Genomic DNA, 20,564 nt, shown 5'->3' on the forward strand with positions numbered 1-20,564 from the left:
ATCCTCACTCATAAAATTCTGGTCCTCTCGAACTGAATGCTAACTTTGTGTTTTCTTTCGTTACTCCTGACACCTTGAGAGCAGCCTGCACTAGGTCTCCCAGGTCACTCTGCCCTGGAAGGCAGACAAGAGACAGGTTCTGGGAGCTTCACAAGCTCTATCTTGCCCACATCACTTCTGACTCCACCTGGGTCCATCTCTCCCACACCGCAAATGACTTTTAAGTTCTGCACTGCTACAGATTCAACGGCTAACATACCAAGCTACCATCTGTGGGATTACAACTAGACACTCACGAGTCAGAAGGTTCATAGGCCACCCAGCTACAAGACCAATGACATACAGTGGCATGCAAAAGTTTGGGCACCCCGGTCAAAATTTCTGTTACTGTGAATAGCTAAGCGAGTAAAAGGTAACCTGATTTCCAAAAGGCATAAAGTTAAAGATGACACATTTCTTTAATATTTTAAGCAAGAAAACTTTTATTTCCATCTTTTACAGTTTCAAAATAACAAAAAAGGAAAAGGGCCCGAAGCAAAAGTTTGGGCACCCTGCATGGCAGTACTTAGTAACACCCCCTTTGGCAAGTATCACAGCTTGTAAACGCTTTTTGTAGCCAGCTAAGAGTCTTTCAATTCTTCTTTGGGGGATTTTCGCCCATTCTTCCTTGCAAAAGGCTTCTAGTTCTGTGAGATTCTTGGGCAGTCTAGGTCTAGCCACAGATTCTCGATGATGTTTCGGTCAGGGGACTGTGAGGGTCATGGCAAAACCTTCAGCTTGTGCCTCTTGAGGTCGTCCATTGTGGATTTTGAGGTGAGTTTAGGTTCATTATCCTGTTGTAGAAGCCATCCTCTTTTCATCTTCGGCTTTTTTACAGACAGTGTGATTGATGTTTGCTTCCAGAATTTGCTGGTATTTAATTGAATTCATTCTTCCCTCTACCAGTGAAATGTTCCCCGTGCCACTGGCTGCAACACAAGCCCAAAGCATGATCGATCCACCCCCATGCTTAACAGTTGGAGAGGTGTTCTTTTCATGAAATTCTGCACCCTTTTTTCTCCAAACATACTTCTGCTCACTGCGGCCAAAAAGTTCTATTCAAAAGGTTCATCTTTTGGAAATCAGTTCATCTTTTACTCGCTTAGCTATTCACAGTAACAGAAATTTTGACCGGGGTGCCCAAACTTTTGCATGCCACTGTAGGCCATACGGTCCATCGAGTCTGCTCCACCAGGGCTGATTTGTTACCACTCTCAACCTCATCCATCCGTCTTCTTCACCGTAAACTTTATTGATCTTTACTAATCAAGAACTTATCAACCTCTGCTTTAAATATATCCAATGATTCGATCTCTGCTGCTCCCTGTAGTGATAAATTCCAAAAATTCACCACTCTCTGGCTGAAGAAGTTCTTCCTCTTCTCTGTTCGAAAGGGATACAGTACCGGCAACCTGGGTTCAATTCCCAAATGCTGCCTGTGGTGAGTTTGTATGTTCTCCCCGTGACCATGTCGATTTCCTCCAGAGGCTCTGGTTTCTTCCCACAGTCCGAACCACACTAGTTGGTAGGTTAGGTGGTCATTGTAAATTGTCCCATGATTAGCCTAGGATTAAATCGGGGGACTGATGGGCAGAGTGGCTTGAAGGGCCAAGAGAACCTATTCCACGCTGCAGCTCAACAAATAAATAAAATTAATACTCTTCTAATCAGGGGCTGTGCCCTCTGGTCCTAGACACTCACAGGAATGGCCATTTGCAAGAGCAACAGCCGATCTGCCTGAGCCCTCACTCCACCTTCCCACCTCCTCCCAAGAACTTCTCATCTCCTTGCTGAACAAGAGTCTTTCTCTCTCTCTCCCTCTCTTTCTCTCCCTTCGTCATAAAAATACTTGAATGCTGTTTCCAGCAGACCAGAGAGGGAATTCCAAATACTCGCCACACTCTGAGAGAAATGACCCCGTTCTGAGGTAATCACCAGTGACTGGAGCTAATACCAGCCCACGAGCCACAGCGTGGTGGTGACACAAGCCCAGGAGAACCCAACAAGGGGTGGGACCTCACGTTAAGGGACAAACTCCTTCGCCAAAGGCAGGCTTTGAATGGGATTACAGCAGCCTCACCAGAAGATGGGGATTGGGCAACAGGGCCAATGGCAAAGGTGAAGGGCTGGAGAGCAGTACAGATGGGTGGAGGGACCAGGGTGTCTGAGGGAGCTGGAGAGCAGGACAAGGGGTGGGGGCGCAGAGGGTGCTGGAGACCAGTGCAGACAGAGGGGCTGGTGGTTGTGAGCTGCCCATGGCACTGACCACAAGATGGAACAAGCCTAACCTGTCTCACCCCTGGCCCACAGCAACTTGAGGGGTTACACCTCTCTTCATGCTCTCATCCCCTGTGGAGCCACAGAACAATACAGAAGGGTACTCAGCCCATTGTGGGTGAGGCATCTGGGTTCCGTGGCGATTCAGACGGTTCTGGGTTTTGAGGCCCTTGTCCAAGGTTGGACAGGAGGCCAATAGAGAGGGGACATATTATTTGGGAAGAGTTTGCAGAGTGCAGTGCATAATTTCTTTGTGACTGGTACCACAGTGGTTATGGAAGGTTCTAGAAGACTATAGACCAAGTACAAGAAGATGGGATTAGCACAGGTGGCTGCCCACTGAAGATGGATATCAGACTCGGTAGATTCTTTGTTCCTCCACGATAGCAGTGTGTGTGATGGGCTGAATGGTCTGTTTCTGTGTTGTGTGACTCTACAACGCAGTCCCTCAACCACAGCAGCAAATTCTGGCCCACAATGGGCAGAAAGGCCCTCATCAGCCCTGAATGGTTCCTAGAGCTCCACTAGAGACTTAAGCACAGAGATGTCCCCCACCCCAATCACCCAGCTGCTTCAGTTACTTGCCGAAAGGGTGAAATTTGTCTCGTCTGTTGCCATTTCCCTGGAAACAGCAGAGCGAAGTGAGCAGCATCTTGCTGCTGCTTTTCATACACCTGATGTGGCACAGTGCCAGGAAAACAATGGCGCCTCTATCGTGAGAACGACAACCCTTCCTGCCGCGGAGCAGAGAAATCAGCCACATCTGACACCATCAACCCAGCTGCTCACCGCTCCAGTAGCAGCATCTACACTCCAGTTCCCACACTGGCTCACCACAGGCAAAACCTGGTCTAACGCTGCATCTGGGGAGCACACGGTTCAAATTGCAAGCGGACAGAGCCAATTCACGCCACTCTGCTATTGATTTTCCTTTCGTACTACCTCAGCGAACGTGTGTATAGGATGATGGCATGCAAACAAAAGCTCACAATATGTGACAAGAATAAACCAATACCAATCACCAAATTACCCTTTAATTGGCTGCTTATTAAGTATGGTTAAGTTTCATTAAGCCAGTAGACAATGCATGACCTGATATTCCCACTGGTGACACTTTGCTAGGCCTGAACGTCAGGGAAGAATTCAGGCTCACAGATAGGCAGGGAAAGCTCGTATTGGTGATATCAACACCCCCACCAACTACCCAGGAGAGGCAAACACATACTGCCCCTCGACCAGTGGCAAGCCGAGACTGCTTGCTGGGAGCAGGTTGTCTGCCGGGTTTCTTCCTGCGCTGATAGGAGCAGTGACGCACAACGCCCCGGTGACGTCCTTCGGAAACACAGACAGTGTGCTCGGGTTCCCCAACCAGGGGAGCTCTAAAATGTGCCCTGAAGGAGAGGACGCTGAACCACGGCTGATAGAAATCACCGTCAGAGCACGTCCGAGTTCTACAGATGTACAGTGAGAGCATTCGAACTGGTTTGTATGGGTCACAGCAAAGTACACAGAGTGGCGGGACCCAGTGAGTTCCGTCACAGGTATAGCTCTCCTCACCTCTGACAACATCCACAAGAGGCAAGGTGACATCCAACAGTACAGACCTCTACTGTGCCCTCTTTTCATTGCTGTCATCAGGTAGGAGGTACAGGGGCCTGAAGACCTACGCCTCAAAATTTCAATGACAGCTTCTTCCCTGCTACTAGCACATTCCTGAACCAAACTTAAAATCCCAAATTCTACCTCAACTAGCATTAATGTTTATTTTGTCATGTAAGTTATATACAGTCCTGTGCAAAAGTCTTAGGCACATATATACATCTAGGGTGCCCAAGACTTTTGCACTGTATTTGTCAACGTGGAGCGGAGAGCGAGTTTGTAAATCTGACGGGAGCAAAGGATGTTGGGAATGGTGAGGATGGAATGCCGCGGGAGGGCTGTGGGACAGATGGCAGGGAAGGATTGCCAGGGTAGGGATCACACGGGTGCAGGCACACTCAGCCCTCAAACAATCATTTGATTCCAAACAACTGGTTTACTGATCATTACAGAGTGTCTCTGTGGTGTTTCCCGCTCCCTCCTCTCTCCCTTCTCTTTTCTCCCCAGCCATGATTTCCCTCTCCCTGCCCCCTTCCCACTCAGTCCACAATAGAGACCCATATCAGAATTACGTTATATCACACACATATACATATATATACACACCTAAGACTTTTGCACCATACTGTATAATTCAGATTTATTTTTTTATAGGCATCCATTAGTCTCATAAGACCATGGATCTGCGCCTTGGAAGGTTTCCAGGGTGCAGGCCTGGGCAAGTTTGTATGAAAGACCGGTAGTTGCCCATGCTGCAAGTCTCCCCTCTCCATGCCACCAATGTTGTCCAAGGGAAGGGCACGAGGGCCGATACAGCTTGGCACCAGAGCAATGTGTGGTTAAGTGCCTTGCCCAAGGACACAACACGCTGCCTCAGCCAAGACTCGAACTAGCAACCTTCCGATCACTAGACGAACGCCTTAACCACTAGGCCACGCACCAACATCATATTAAGTTTAGGCCATTTATGTTATTCATTAAACATAGAATATTGCAGCTCAGTACAGGCCCTTCGGCCCACAATGTTGTGCAGACCCTGTAACTTACTCCAAGATCAATCTAAAGCTTCCCTCCACAAAGCCCTCCAATCCTCTTTAACCCAAAGTGCCTATCCGAGAGACTTTTTCGTGTACTTAATGTATCTGCCTCTACCACCACCCCGGCAAGGTGTTCCATGCACTCACCACTCTGTGTAAAAAAAACTTACCTCTGGCATCCAACCTATACTTTCCTCCAATCACCTTTAAGTGATGACCCCTCGTATCAGCTATTTCTGCCCCGGGAAAAGCTCTCTGCTGCGCACTCGATTTATGCATTGTATCATCTTGTACACCTCTATCAAGTCACCTGTCACCTCCCTTCTCATGTTTGTAACGTTCTGTGCTGCTTTTGCAAAAATCTAATTCTCGTAGCATTTATAACCAGAGTACGTGTGCAGATGGCAATAAAGTTAAACTTGATGTCTTGGTGCAGCATTACACAGGAGAAACCCCGTATGGTAGAAGTGCCCCTAACTCTACAGTCTCCCGCCCCGAGGGGGAGGTTGCGAAGGGAATCATGAGGGTTTCCAAGATGTGGGATTCCTGGAGTGAGGGAGGAGGGAGAAGAGAAATCATAGACCCCAGACCTAAAGGTTTCTCTGATACTCCCCGCAGTCATCCAGCCCACTAACACTCCGGTGGAGGCTGAAGAACGACAAGTACAACAGCAGGAAAAGAGCAGAGTGAATTGAACCCCAACAGGAGTGAGGAGGAGATTTGGAAAAGGCACTGCCTGCAGAGACAGAGCTGATTCCTGGGACAGCATGCGTGGGAGAAATAAACAGAATGGCATTTATTGCAGTTTTGATAAATATAGATAAAGATAAATATTCTTGTTTTCACTCACACTGTCCATGCCAAACTCTAGAGACAATGAAGCACTTTTAGAAAGAGCAGTCAGTACTACAGGGTGGGACAGTCCAGCTGATATTTACACAGCAGAGCCCACACGCAGCAGGTAAATGTTTTTGCTGGTAACAGTGACCGAGACACGTACATTTGCCAAGGCATCAGGGCCAACAAAGGCAGAGTTGTACAGTATGCAAACACATCCTCTGGGCTATCACGTTCAGGGCAACCTTCCTACCCAATCGCCACTATTTTCTTTTAGATAGTGCTCCAGGATTTCTTAAGAGACATACAGAATGGAAACAGGCCATTAAGCCCATCACTCCTATGCTGGTCAGTGGGCAACCATCAGATTTCAGCCCACATTCCAGTATTTGGCCCAGAGCCTAGCCAATTCAAGCAATGCAAAATTTCTTTAGTGTCTAGGTGAGTTATAGAATCTAGGATGTGAGGGGGCGGGGGAGTTGATGGGAACGTAGGGAGGATCGGTTATAGGGAATTTTAAAAAAATTACTCAAGCAATGTGGGCTTCACAGGCAGAGTAACTCATTTCCCATTGCCGAGGTGATGGGTGTGCTACCTTCTCAAACGGCTGGTGGCGATTGCTCTATAAGCTAACAGAGGCCCGATAGGCCACATGGTTTCCTTCTGTGGTTGTCAGAAAGTATAGCAGCTGCCTTACAAGGTAGGAGACGGGAGGGAAGGGTGCCCTAAACCAGGGCAAGGTGGGACAGCAGAATGGCAAGACCGTACTCTCAGTAAATGCAGCCTCTTAAGTTTCAAAGCCAGAATCCAAATCCAAGAATGCCAACCAGCCATTTCAAGCTCAGTGTCCTAAATTAATGCCAATGAGATCAACGAACCAATGAAAAATTATCTGCCTGTCAAAATTTATTGTGAAGATCCACAAACATCAGGTAAAGAAGGAAGTTTAAAGATTGGAACTTAGAAACCTGATCTGTACTCACAGACCGCAGCTGGGGGGCATGGCATTGACATCTGGGAAACTGCCCTGATCTCTGATGGTTCATCACCCAGCATCTCCTGGCCACCCGACAGGGCAGGTGGGCTGCTGGTCAACCCTCGTACCAGACTGTGATAAGGAGCACCAGTCCAGGGAACTTTACACCAAGCGCAACCCAAAGGGTTTAACTGGCAGAGAACTTTCAGATTCACAACCGCAGTGCTTTGCATTCAGGAGTGCTAGAGCTTACCTAATGCGTGAGGGCCGTCCCAGTATGCTGCATGACTTCTCTCCACACTTCTTGTTCAGCCCTGGGAAAATCCTGCACACCTGCAACGTGAGTAAAAGCCCGGTTCAAAACTCAGTGAGAAAACTTCCTCTCATCTCAGCAGAGAAATCAGAAGCAAAGGAGCTGGGGCCACCTGCAGCTTGTCTCACCCCCCCCCCCCCCACCCCACCACCCCCGGAAGATTATCTGGCTGTAGTGGGCAACAAGCAAAGACTTTTCTCTGTCCTTCTCTAACCTAGAATGATGAATTATGACTAATACACAGAGGGAAGGTCAAGAGCAAATGTCTATAGATGTGGAGAGCATTCTGATGGCATCGCAGCCTGGTGTGGAGGCTCCAACGCACAGGATTGAGAGAAGTTGCAGAGGATTGTTGACTCAGTCAGCTGCATCACGGATACAAATATTCCCAACGTCAAGGACGTTTCCAAAAGCTGGTGCCTCGAGAAGGCGGCATACATCACTCACCATCCGAGACATATCTCCTAGTTATTATCATTGAGGAGGAGGCACAGGTGTCCGAGGACTTAGACTCTCCCCCCCCCCCAACCCCGCCATCATTTTTCTGAACATGCCCTCATTATTTCTCCTAGGTTCAGTTTTGTAGCTTATAGTAATTTTTGCATCTTTGCACTGTACTGCTGCTGCAAAACAACAAATTTCATGTCATAAGTGATAATAAATCTGATTCAGGACTAGATACAAGTTACCAAGTGAAAGGTTTGAAACAGCCACGAGATTTATGCCCCATCACTCTAAACTTCTCCTCCATCCAGCTGCCCTGACCTGTAGTCTCCTTCTTGTCAATCTGTTACTGCCAAAGTAACAAAAATAACCAGATTATCTGCAGCATACAGTTAATTTTCAGTTAATCTGCTAACCAAAACCACCCTTGAAATATCTTCCACATGTTGCTGCTGTTTCTTTCCTCATGGAAGCAGCCTGACCCGCTGTTAATTCCCCACTTTCCCCCACCCCACCAACACTCTCTATGTCAGATTTCGAACAAATATTTTCCTGAAAATGCACCTCGTGCTTTCCCAGCATATACGACAAATAAACTCTTCTTGGGCTTCCAGCCGGGTACAGATGTCGATTTTGACTGACGTTTCAATGACAAACTTGCCATCTTCATCAAGGATGATGCCTGGACACGTCTAGTCCGGTGGTATTTGTACCCCCATCATCCGTCCCTCCTGATTGGTTAGTCCTCATTCAATCATGTTTCCGCTGTCCCACCTTGTTTACAATCAAATTCCATTTTCCTACTTAGAGCGAGATGTTCATCTTTGTTAAAATTCTTTTCTTCTAGTCTTATTTCAATGACTTCCTTCTCCAGGCTGTCCCAAAACCCACTGGTACAGTTGAGTAGTTTTGTGCCATTGAAGTCATTCCTATCGCCATTGTGATTGCAATGTTCTAATTGCCAATTTCTCCGGGATAACCCAAACAGATACACCCACCGTGGTCCTTGATGCCGGTTTCCACCGTCTAACCAATATACACTGCTCCACATTCACATGCACAGGCATTAATCAGTATGGGTGTCAGAGGCTATGGTGGGAAGGCAGAAGAATGGAGTTCAGAGAGAAGATTGATCAGCCATGATTGAATGATAGAGCAGACTTAGTGGGCCAAATAGCCTAATTCTATTCCTTTGTCTTATGATTCTACCCTACATAAAATCATTTCTATGTCTTGCCTATTTAAAGTAATCCCATTTACCTGCATTATATCCACAGGCTTCTATGCCTTGGCAGCTCACATACGTCTATATATTGTAATTGTATTTGACTCCACCACCTCTTCATGCAGTACTTTCCAGATCCCAACAACCCTATTTGAATTTTTAAAAATCCCTTCGTATCCCACCTGAACTTCTTACCTCTCGCCTAAAACCTCTGCCCTCACCTTAGACTCCCTTCTCCAATCTGTCATCTCTCGACCTCACCCCCCACTTCATAATTTTGTATCAGATCACCGCTCAGCCTCCCAAGTTCCAAGGAAAATAATCCAGGTCTCTCCTTATAACCAAGATACTCTATCCTACACAACATCCCACTGAATCTCCTCTGAACCCTCTCCTGGGCAATCACACCAATGCATCAATTCCACACAGGTACCTTACTCAAAAACCACACAACATCTTTGTGCTCTCAGCATGTGTTTCACTCAGAGGGTCTTCCCTCTCTTCTCCAATCCTCCTCTACAAGCTTTGAAGGAAAAACGCTTCCTCCAACAACGTTCATCCACTCAACTGTCTCCAAACTGTAACCCTTATCCTCTGACCTCTGCTCCCAACCTACCAGCAACAAACCTTCAAGCGACAATCTTCACACCGCAGCAGAGAAGGGGATTTTCCCAGATTTAGGGTGACTTCATTAAGCAAAAGTGACGACAGCAGGCTCAAGTTGTTTGTCTGTCATTATACATGTTAGGGCCTTTGTTCTGAAGTGTTCCAAATAGAGAAACTTCTGAACGTGCTCAAAGTGTGGCTAAAGGAAATGGCTGAGTGCATGAGAGACTGGGAGATAGAAAAAGAGACAGCAGGAAGCTGAGGGGAAGTGCAGGAATGGAAGGTGGTTCTTGTGTCAAGACACCACCAGGGATGATTTGGGTGGACTGGTGCGGTGTTGTGCTGTGCGCTCTCTGAAATTCAACGTGCATTACTCAAACACTGCCACAAAACTATTGTCACTATGGGCATCTCAGCCCATCAGGAAATATCCAAGAAAAATTCCCATGCCAATATGCCAAAGAAAATGGGGGGGGGGGGAGAATAACAAGAGCAGACGGAAGGGAAGTAAAACAGGCAGGAATCGGTACAAACTATATGTCAAACAACAGACTCCCTGGATTGTCAAGTAAAATGCTGGTCTGGCTGTAACTGGATAATCACTCTAAACTCCTCTTCTGTCACAGTGCACGTGAACAACTTTCTTCTGGAGCTTTAAATAGTGACCCTCCAACACCGAGGCTCATCCTTCTGATAAAAACACTCTCCTCTACAGTTCCGTTCTGAACTTGAAAGTGCATACACACTGTTCTCTCCTACTACCAATAGGGGACCAAAAGGCCCGTATTACCTCCAGCTAAAGTCATCAGTGCCACATTCAAAAGCCGTCTTTACCACTTTCATTTACAACAGAAAGTAACAAATACTAGACTGAAAGCATTATATTTGAATGCAAGCAGCATAAGAAATAAAATGGACGATCTTAAAATTCAGCTGCAGATTGGCAAGTGTGACGTTGTGGCCACCTCTGGAACTTGGCTAAAGGATGGCTGCCATTAGGAGCTGAATGTCCAAGGATATACGATGTATCGGAAAGATAGGTTAGTAGCAGAAGGGCCTTGTTTATAAGAAATAATATTCAATCATTAGAAAGGGATGACATAGGATCAGAAGGTGTAGAGTCTCCATGGGTTGAGTTAAGAAACGGCTAGGGTAAAAGGACCCTAATGTCAGTTATATACAGGCCTCTAAACAGCAGCCAGGATGTGGTTTACAAATTACAGCGGGAGATTAGAAAAGGCATGTGTAACGTGCTGTAATGTTTCACTGCTAATGTAATGGTTTCTCTGTAGCAGCAATGTTTGGGTTATGACTAGAGATAACAGGGGCTTTGGAATGTGCGCTATCCAATGAGGTGTGTTGTTTCTTTCTTGTGGGTCTGAGAGAAGGAGTTCACGGTCTTTTGTTTGGTAGAAGATGGAGAGAGGAGATGCCAGAACGGAGAAGTTGACAAAGTGGACTTGAAATGGAGTCCCGGGGCGGGGAAGAGAAAAAAAATATCAATGGAGAACGATCAAACGGGAAAACCGTGAGCTCCACCATTGCGCATTGGACTGTTTCATGAGAATGGGCCCTTTTTCTTTTTTGTTTCTTTACTAACCCTATAGTCAAATTAAGAATTATAAAGCTCAATCGTCTAATTGCATATTGTGTACCGCTTGTTATTTCGTGTTACTGATTTGTAACAGGTGAACACATCACGCAGCATCCACGCAAACAAGATTTCTCAAGTTTGGCCGGGTCGGAGGCTGTCTCCCCCTAGATTAAGCCTCTCACCGAACCTAAGGGTTACACGTGTCAGAAGGGCAATGTCTTGATAATCGGGGATTTTAACATGAAAGTGGATTGGGAAAATAAGACGAGTACTGAACCTCAAGAGAGAGAATTTGTAGAGTGTCTAAAGGATGGCTTTTTAGAACAGCTTGTGGTTGAGCCCACTAGGGATTGGGTGTTGCACAATGATCTGGAGGTGATGAGAGAGCTTAAGGTTAAGGAACCCTTAGGGAACAGTGATCACAATATGATCAAGTTCAGTTTGAGATTTGAGAAGGAGAAACTAAAGACAGATATATTCCAAATAAGAAGACATTTTTGAATGGAAGAAGAACACTACTGCGGCTAACAAATGAAGTCAGAGCCAAAAGTCCCCCGAGTGTCGGGAGTTGACACCCGGGGGTGGGGGGGGGGAGGGCACACAAGGAAGCCAAAGCTAGTGGGAAGATAGCGATATGGGAAGCTTTTAAAAACTTTCAGAAGGAATCTAATAAAGTCATTAGGAAGGAAAAGATGAATTATGAAAGGAAACTGAAGACTAATATCAAAGAAGATACTAAAAGTTTTTTTAAGTATATAAAGAGTAAAAGAGAGTTGAGGATAGATATAGACCAATAGAAAATGACGCTGGAGATATTGTAATGAGAGACGCAGAGATGGCAGAGGAACTGAATGCGTATTTTGCAACAGTTTTCACAGTGGAAGACATCTGTAATATACCAGACATTCAAGTGTGTCAGGGAAGTGAATGTTGTGCAGTGAAAATTATGACTGAGAAGGTGCTCAGGAAACTTAATGGTCTGAGGGTGGACAGATCTCCTGGAACTGATGGAATGCACCCTCAGGTTCTGAAGGAAGTAGCTGGAGAGATTGCGGAGGCATTAACAATGATCTTTCAAGAATTGATAGATTCTGGCATTAAACTGAATGACTGGAAAATTGCAAATGTTACTCAGCTATTTAAGAAGAGTGGGAGGCAGCAGAAAGGAAACTATAGACCTGTTAGACTGACCTCAGTGGTTGGGAAGTTGTTGGAATAGATTCAACTCTGACAGATTCCCACTTCAACTCTGCTTCACATTCCTATTCAGATATGTCCATACATGGCCTCCTCTACTGCCATGATGAGGCTAAAGTCAGGTTGGAGCAGCAACACCTCATATACTGTCTAGGTAGTTTCCAGCCCCTTGGTATGAACATAGAATTCTCCAACTTCCAATAATTCCCTACCCCTCCCTTCCCCTATCCCTATTTCACTCTGCCCCCTCCTCCAGCTGCCTATCACCTCCCTCATGGTTCCACCTCCTTCTACTACCCATTGTGTTTTCCCCTATTCCTGCTTCACCTTTCCTGCCTATCCCCTCCCTGCTTCCCCTCCCCCACCCCTTTATCTTTCCCCTTACTGGTTTTTCACCTGGAACCTACCGGCCTTCTCCTTCCCACCCTCCCCCACCTTCTTTATAGGGCCTCTGCCCCTTCCCTCTACAGTTCTGACGAAGGGTTCCGGCCCGAAACATTGACTGATCATTTCCACGGATGCTGCCTGACCTGCTGAGTTCCTCCAGCGTGTTGTGAGTGTTGTTGGAATAGATTGTTAGGGATGAAATTACGGAGTACCTGGAGGCACATGACAAGACAGGCCAAAGCCAGCATGGTTTCCTGAAAGGAAGATCCTGCCTGACTAACCTACTGCAATTTTTTGAGAAAATTACAAGTAGGGTAGACAAAGGAGATGCAGTAGATGTGGTGTACTTGGACTTTCAGAAGGGCTTTGACAAGGTGCCGCACATGAGGCTGCTTAGCAAGATAAGAGCCCATGGAATTACAGAGAAGTTACCAGCATGGGTGGAGCATTGGCTGATCAGTAGAAAACAGACAGTGAGAATAAACGGATCCTATTCTGGCTGGCTGCTGGTTACCAGTGGAGTTCCACAGGGGTCAGTGTTGGGACTGCTGCTTTTTACAATGTATGTCAATGATTTAGACTATGGGATTAATGGATTTGTGGCTAAGTTTGCCAATGATACAAAGATAGGTGGAGGAGCAGGTAGTGTTGAGGAAACAGAGAGCCTGCAGAGAGACTTAGGTAGTTTAGGGGAACGGGCAAAGAAGTGGCAAATGAAGTACAATGTTGGAAAGTGTATGGTCATGCACTTTGGTGGAAGAAATAAACAGGCTGACTATTATTTAGATAGGGAGAGAATTCAAAATGCAGAGATGCAAAGGGACTTAGGAGTCCTTATGCAGGATACCCTGAAGGTTAACCTTCAGGTTGAGTCGGTGGTGAAGAAGGTGAATGCAATGTTGGCATTCCTTTCTAGCGGTATAGAATATAAGAGCAGGGATGTGATGTTGAGGCTCTATAAGGCACTCATGAGACCACACTTGGGAGTATTGTGTGCAGTTTTGGGCTCCTTATTTTAGAAAGGACATACTGACATTGGAGAGGGTTCAGAGAAGATACCTGAGAATGATTCCAGGAATGAAAGGGTTATCATATGAGGAACATATGGCAGCTCTTGGGATGTATTCCCTGGGGTTCAGGAGTATGAGCGGGGACTCTCATAGAAACATTCCGCATGTTAAAAGGCCTGAACAAATTAGATATGGCAAAGATATTTCCCATGGTAGGGGAGTCTAGGACAAGGCACGACTTCAGGATTGAAGGATGTCCATTTAGAACAGAGATGCGGAGAAATTACTTTAGTCAGAGGGTGGTAACTCTGTGGAATTTGTTGCCACGACCGGCTGTGGAGGCCAAATCATTGAGTGTATTTAAAGCAGAGATAGATGGGTTCTTGATTAGCCAGGGCATCAAAGGGTATGGGGAGAAGGCAGGGGAGTGGGGATGACTGGAAGAATTGGATCAGCCCATGATTGAATGGTGGAGCAGACTCAATGGGCCAAATGGCCTACTTCTGCTCCTATATCTTATGGTCTTAGTCACCGCACTGAGGTACTGGTGCTCAGGAAACGGAGGGGAAGCTGGCAGGAGGGTGGGAGTTGTAGGAAGACTCCCCAGTTAGCAGGTGACTGAAAGGAAGGTTTTACCTCATCTCTAAGCAGGCACAGCGAGGGAGACGGGAGGGTGGGGTACATCTTACAAGCTAAGTCATCACAGGTAAATTACAAAGACTTATTTTTATGATTAAGGTGTTGCTGGCAAATCCAGCACTCATTGCCCATCCAGACTGTCCTTGAGAAGGAGGGAGTGAGCCACGATCTGGAACCTCTGCAGTCCCGATGGTGAAGGTGATTCCAGAGAGCTGTGAAATCACCTTCAGCACAAGGAGTTTCACCAGTCAGATACAGCAACGATGAATGACAAAGAAGACAACGAATGGACTGAATAACTTCCAGCTGTAAAGAAGAAGAATTGGCCAATGTCATACAGGGAAATTAAGTTAGATTTTAATTTAATAATCATATTCATCAACTTTGTCTGAGTTACTTCATGCCAAGGCTGCTTTGATCAAATAAAGACATCTGGTTAAGCAATAAAACTGTGTTTAGATTGGGATTTATAGTTCACGTTTACATCTTTGGCGATAGGAAAGGTGGGTGGTATCGTGGCCAGAAACCTCTGTCACCTACACACAGTCACAGCTGGAACGCCTGGGTCAGGACAGGTCCTCAGCCTGGTGCCCCATGAAAACATGCTGGCATCGGGTAGGTCCAGCAGTGGCCAAAGCCTCACTGCCCACTTGGGCCTAGCGTCACTTTATCGATATGCAATCAGTCTATGTCTACAAGTTATCTTATGTATTTATATTTATTGTGTATTTTTATTATCATTGTGTTCTTTTTGTGCTGCATCAGATCCAGAACAACAATTATTTCATTCTCCTTTCCACCTGTGAGCTGGAAATGACATTGAACCATCTTGAATCTTGCAAGCCCTCCAGATCTGCACCCCTCTCATCCCTTACAGGACGCCTCAAGGCTAAGGAAGCAGCGTGAGGTCAGGGCGATAATCTAGTCTGCGCACAGAATGATCCCACAGAGGTCCAGCTTATCTCCTTAAGCAATGGCCAGAGTAGCAGGGCTACCCCTGTCTCTACCACAGGGGACAGGGTGTTGGTTTGACGTTTCATCTGAGAAGATGGTTCCTCTGACAGTGCAGTACTCTCTTGGTATTGAGCTGGAGACCTGGAGTTTGGAGTCTATGACCTGGGAGTTGAACCTGGTATCTCCTACCCACAAACACCAATTTGTAAACCTTCCCAGCCGTAACAGAAAGATTATAAGATTAGCTTTATTTGTCGCATGAACATCGAAACATACGGTGCAATGCATCAATTGCATTAACGACCAGTGCGGTCCGAGGATGTGCAGGGGGCAGCCCACAAGTCCCACTGCACTTCTGGCACCAACATAGCACGCCCACAACTTACCAACTGTAACCTGTGGGAGGAAACCCCCACAGCACAGGAATAACGCACAAACTCCTTGTTAGGAAGGTGTATCATGTGTTGACCTTCATCAACCGTGCGATTGAGTTCCAAAGCCCAGAGGTAATGTTACACTATATAAGACCCTAGTTAGAACCCACTTGGAGAACTGTGCTCAGTTCCGGTCACCTCACTACAAGAACGACGTGGATACTATAGGGAGAGCGTAGATGCGATTTACAAGGATGTTGGCTGGATTGGAGAGTGTGCCTCAAAAAAAAAACAGGTTGAGTGAACTTGGCCTTTTCTCCTTGGAGAGATGGAGGATGAGAGGTGACCTGATAGAGGTGTACAAGATGATGAGAGGCATTAATCGTGTGAATAGCCAGAGGTTTTTTCCCAGGGCTGAAATAGCTAACACGAGAGGCACAGTTTTAAGGTGCTTGGAAGTAGGCACAAGGGGGATGTCAGGGGTAAGTTTTCCACACAGAGAGTGGTGGGTGCGTGGAATGCACTGCCAGTGACGGGGTCTTTTAAGAGATTCTTAGATTGGTACATGGAGCTTAGAAAAATAGAGGGCTATGCAGTAGGGTAGTTCTAGGTAGTTTCTAGAGAAGGTTACACGGTTGGCACAACATTGTGGGCTGACCATGCTTCCAAACAGCGGTGGGAGTCAGTGTTCACTGGCATTGTGAATCAATTGCACTAATAGTGTCGCTCCAAGCAGTAACCCCACACCTCTCAACTGTAAACCCATTTCTTCAAACGCCACTCCTCCCCACCGCCATTCTCACCTCCCCATCTGCAACAGGAGCTCCTGCCATCCCTCGATCAAACCCAACCCTGGATGTTGTTACGGTGAACCCATCGGAGGTGAGATCTCCATCAACTTGATGGCAAGGATCAGGGACTCCTGAAGACAGGAATTCCACCTCCCTACACAGACTGATCCTGCTCAAGGAACCCCCCACCGAGGACATGGAGAAAGGGGGATTCAGAAGCGTGGAGGCTCTAGAAGATGGAAAAAGTCTGGCACAGACTTTGTGAGCCTCTCCTCATCCTGGCCAAGATTGGCGTAGGGACCTTCCTAATGGGTACCCAATGCCTTCCTACCCCACTGACCAATTAGTTCAGAGCCCTCATTCAGCCAAAGCAAACAGGAAAGTAAGAGGGAAGATGGTTTGGGGCGAGGGGTGCATTGAATTTGCAAACGAGGGTGTATACCTCCTTTCGTCCGACACTGTGCTTTCACAAAGCAGCCACAGGGACAACACACACAAAATACTGGAGGAACTCAGCAGGTCAGGCAGCATTAATGGAAATGAATAAACAATCAACATTTCAGGCTGAGACCCTTCCTCAGGACTGGAAAGGTAGGGGGCTGAAGCCAGAATAAGGTAGTGAGGGGAGGGCGAGGAATACAAGCTGACAGGTGAGAAGCAAGACGATGGGTGGAGGGGGTATATCAGATGCTGGGCGGGGGGAGATAGGCGGCAGAGGTAAGGGGGCTGAAGAAGGAAGAATCTGACAGGAGATGACAGTGGGCCATGGAATAAGTGAAGGAGGGAACCAGAGGGGGGTGATGGGCAGAACATGAGGACAAAGGAGGCGAAGAGAAGGGGTGAGAGAGCCACCAGGTGTGCTCCAGGTTTCCAGCATCTGCGGAATTGCTTGTATCAAAGAAACACAACAGGTCACTCAACCCTTCCAACCTGTTCTGCCATATAACACTATTACTCTATGCCCTCTCTCTCCAAACACTGCAATGCTTTTTCTCTCAAAATCCCATCAGAAATCTATTCAGTAACGTGACCTCCCTACCCCTGGAGATGAGAATTGGACAGGCTCACCATTTCTCATGCTAGTTTCAAACACCCAACCTGCCCTGAGAATGCGATACCCTTGCTTTACAACTTCTTCCGCCCGTCTGATTTTGAATCACTCAATGAGCCTTCGTGAGCAGTAGTCAATCCAATCTGTCCTTAAACTGCAGTTCCAGAAACAGCCCGACTGGGTTGCTGCACTGTTGAGTGAGCTGACCTTCAATGGTTCAAGAACAATAAAGCTACTGTGAGAACAGGTCGCCATCTCTGGCACAGATTACTTTAAAAAATAATCACACAGCGAATCCCATGGTTAGCATCGAGCATTCCAAAATGTTCTGGAGCTCAAGGGGAATGCGAGGCAGACATTCTGATTGATGTAGCTCTCCCTTGACAGATGGGAGAGACGGTGACATGCACACTTATCAGTTCAACAAGGAAGCACAAGTACCCCTTCACACCGTGCTCTGGGCTAGAAGTAACTCCAACGTTCCTTCCCACTGGTGAGCACATCCAGATCCATAATGGAAAATGGGATTGAGAGGAAAGGAAGTGGATATTTAGTCCTTCATAAGCAGCAAAGAACAGACATTCACTCTGGAATGACTGCAGACAGTATGGACTCCTCAGCATCCAGAACATCAGCTGACCCCTGCCCACCCCCAAGGTAGAAGGTCACCAGGCAATGTCCCGCCCCACTCTCTGGGCTTGCCATCAGACCACCCAGCTCCCGGACCACCACCAATCTCTGCAGCAGGCCACCAGGAACCAAGCCAATCACGTCCTTTGTTTGGATGAACCACAGGGTGGATAGGTTCGCACTCCTGCCCAGCAACATGAGCGGTGAATTCCAAAGCTTCGAGAACCCCCACCCAAGGATGAGGGAATATCTCTGCATCTCAGTCCACCGCTGCGAACCCCTTATGCTGAGACTGGACCCTGAGTTGTAATCTCACTAATCCAAGGCTCCCCTGTGGGCCTGAGAGTGGAGGAGGGACTTCTCAGTGAACAGCTGAGCTAACAAATTGGTGGAGAAGGTTTCTTAGGGAGAGTACAAAGCAGAACAGTGTTGAAGTGAATAGAGTTATCAGCATGCCATACAGTCATAGAGAAACAGGCCCTTCAGCCCATCTAGACCATGCTGAACTATTATTCCGCCTAGTCCCTTTGACCTACTCCCAGGGCCACCACCTGTGCTGGCAGCTTATTCCACACTCTCACCAGCCTCTGAGTGAAGATCCCCCCTCACATTCCCCTTAAACTTTTCACCTTTCATCCGTAACCCATGAGCTCTCGTTCTAGTCTCCCCCAACTTCAACAGGAAAAGTCTGCTTGCATTTACCCTGTCTGTATCCTTCATAATTTTGTATACCTCTGTCAAATCTCCTCTCAATCTTTGCTCTAGGGAATGAAGTACTAACCTATTCAACCTCTCCCTATAACTCGGGACCTCACATTCTGGAAACATCCTTGCAAATTTTCTCTGTACTCCTTCAATATTATTGATATCGATCCTGTAGATAGGTGACCAGAAATGCACACAATCAGACCTCACCAAGTAGGCCTCAGTCCTGCCTTTGGTATGTCAGTGTGGAGACCGCACGTTCTCTTTGTGACCGCGTGCGTTCCCCCCCACCTCCCCCCAGATGCTCCAGTTTCCTCCTTCAGCCCAAAGATATGCACTGATAGGTTAAACGGCCATTGTAAATATTCCCTAGAGGTGGAATCTGAGGGTGATGATGGGAACGTGGAGAGAATTAAGATTGTTAAATGTATGTTTGATCTCTTAGGGCTATTTCTGCGCTATTAGACTGACAGTGACAAGAATAGGCAGTGTGGGTTCAATTCTGAGAAGGAGGCCACAGCCGACATTCCAGCACTCCCAACAATGAGTGACCACTGAATACTCCAACTGATTTCCAACCCCTGCGAGGTCCTGCCTTCAAACTGAAGCTGGGCCTCTTTTGCAGCACATTGGTATTTCTGTCCTTCACTAATCGTGGAGAGAAACTGGACTTGTCCACTTCTCCTTTCACAGGAGCTGCCCAGCCTTGAAAAATGCCCATTTTATCTGTGACGTCAAATGGTCTCCAGTAACTTGCCAGGGCCTTGTGAGAACATCTCACCTCCCACTTACCAGAGCGGGCAGGAGGTGCTGTGGAAGCAGGGAGTCTGCAGAAGGACTCGGACAGGTGAGAAGAATGTGTAAAGAAATGGCAGACAGGATACTGGTGGATCAAGTCTATGGTCCAACAGGGAGAAAGTTCAGAAATCAAGAGGTGCAAAGGGACTGGGAGTCCTAGTGCATGATTTATGGGTGGTGGGGTGGATGCAAGCCTGTACCAAAGGCCGCGTAAGGCGCTCCTTCCCTCTGCTAGCCCGCAGGTCAGCCCTAGGCAAGGTGTAGCATCTGCTTAGCCCCCCAATCAGGGTCACTAAAGCCATGGGAGCTGGTGGTGGATGGTTGTATGAGCAGCTGGTGCATATCACAAGTCCTGGTTATGCGATCACTGACAATCTCTGAAGAATACTGATAATAGCTTGTGTGCATGCGCCGGTCGTGCATGCAGCCTGTTACGGCCATTCCGATCAGTATTTACTTTTTAACTTACGTTATTTTTTGTACTTTTTTTCCCACAGTAACACGTCGAAGCTGCACCCTCTCTAACATGCTGGTAGAGAGAGTTTTATTTGGGTTTTTAACGCTGGAAATAGTTACATCCCGACACGCGGGACAGAAGCATGGTCGCATTGTTCATTCCAGGGACCAGCTGCTTGCGTTTATGCCGGCCGGTTTAGCGAGCAGAGCGGCGGACACCCTTGCTGAAATCTGGAGGAAAACACACAGAGGATGCAGAGGGGGATCACAAAGTCGAGGAAAGAGGACGGGGTCGAGACAACAGAGACTTATGGAGAAGAGGAGTTCGGTGGGAAATAAAATGGACGAGTTCGCAGCTTTTCCATGGACAGCTTCCAGACCGTTCAGGCTGACCGGAAGTGCACTGAGAGCGGTAAGCATAAAGGAGTTGGGTGCTTACTGTTCTGGTTAACAACGGATGGTGCAATCCGGGTCATGTTACAATTGAGGAACGTGTTTGTAGACCAGATATTGAACTTTTCACTGTTGGACTTCGGCCACATTCCACCGTGATACAACACTGGGCGTCACGGGAGGTCGTTCCTGCCTGTGGCCATCGCAATTGCAGCTCCTCCCCTGGAGGGTC

General features: G+C 47.1%; 1 protein-coding gene across 8 annotated transcripts in view; it reads right to left on the bottom strand.

The window, feature by feature from the left end:
* The window catches only part of LOC140201781 (fibroblast growth factor receptor 1-like), a 214,866-nt gene that overhangs the window by 151,411 nt on the left and 42,891 nt on the right, over positions 1–20,564 (bottom strand). For 6 of the 8 annotated variants that reach the window (XM_072266459.1, XM_072266445.1, XM_072266446.1 and 3 more), the window contains exon 2: positions 7,019–7,098. The exons of the other annotated variants lie outside the window; for them this stretch is intronic. The gene's annotated coding sequence lies outside the window, so the exon portion shown is untranslated. The remainder of the gene's footprint in view (positions 1–7,018; positions 7,099–20,564) is intronic. 8 annotated transcript variants of the gene reach the window in all.

This window comes from Mobula birostris, chromosome 8 (genome assembly GCF_030028105.1).
Source record: "Mobula birostris isolate sMobBir1 chromosome 8, sMobBir1.hap1, whole genome shotgun sequence".
Classification (NCBI taxonomy): Eukaryota; Metazoa; Chordata; class Chondrichthyes; order Myliobatiformes; family Myliobatidae; genus Mobula; species Mobula birostris.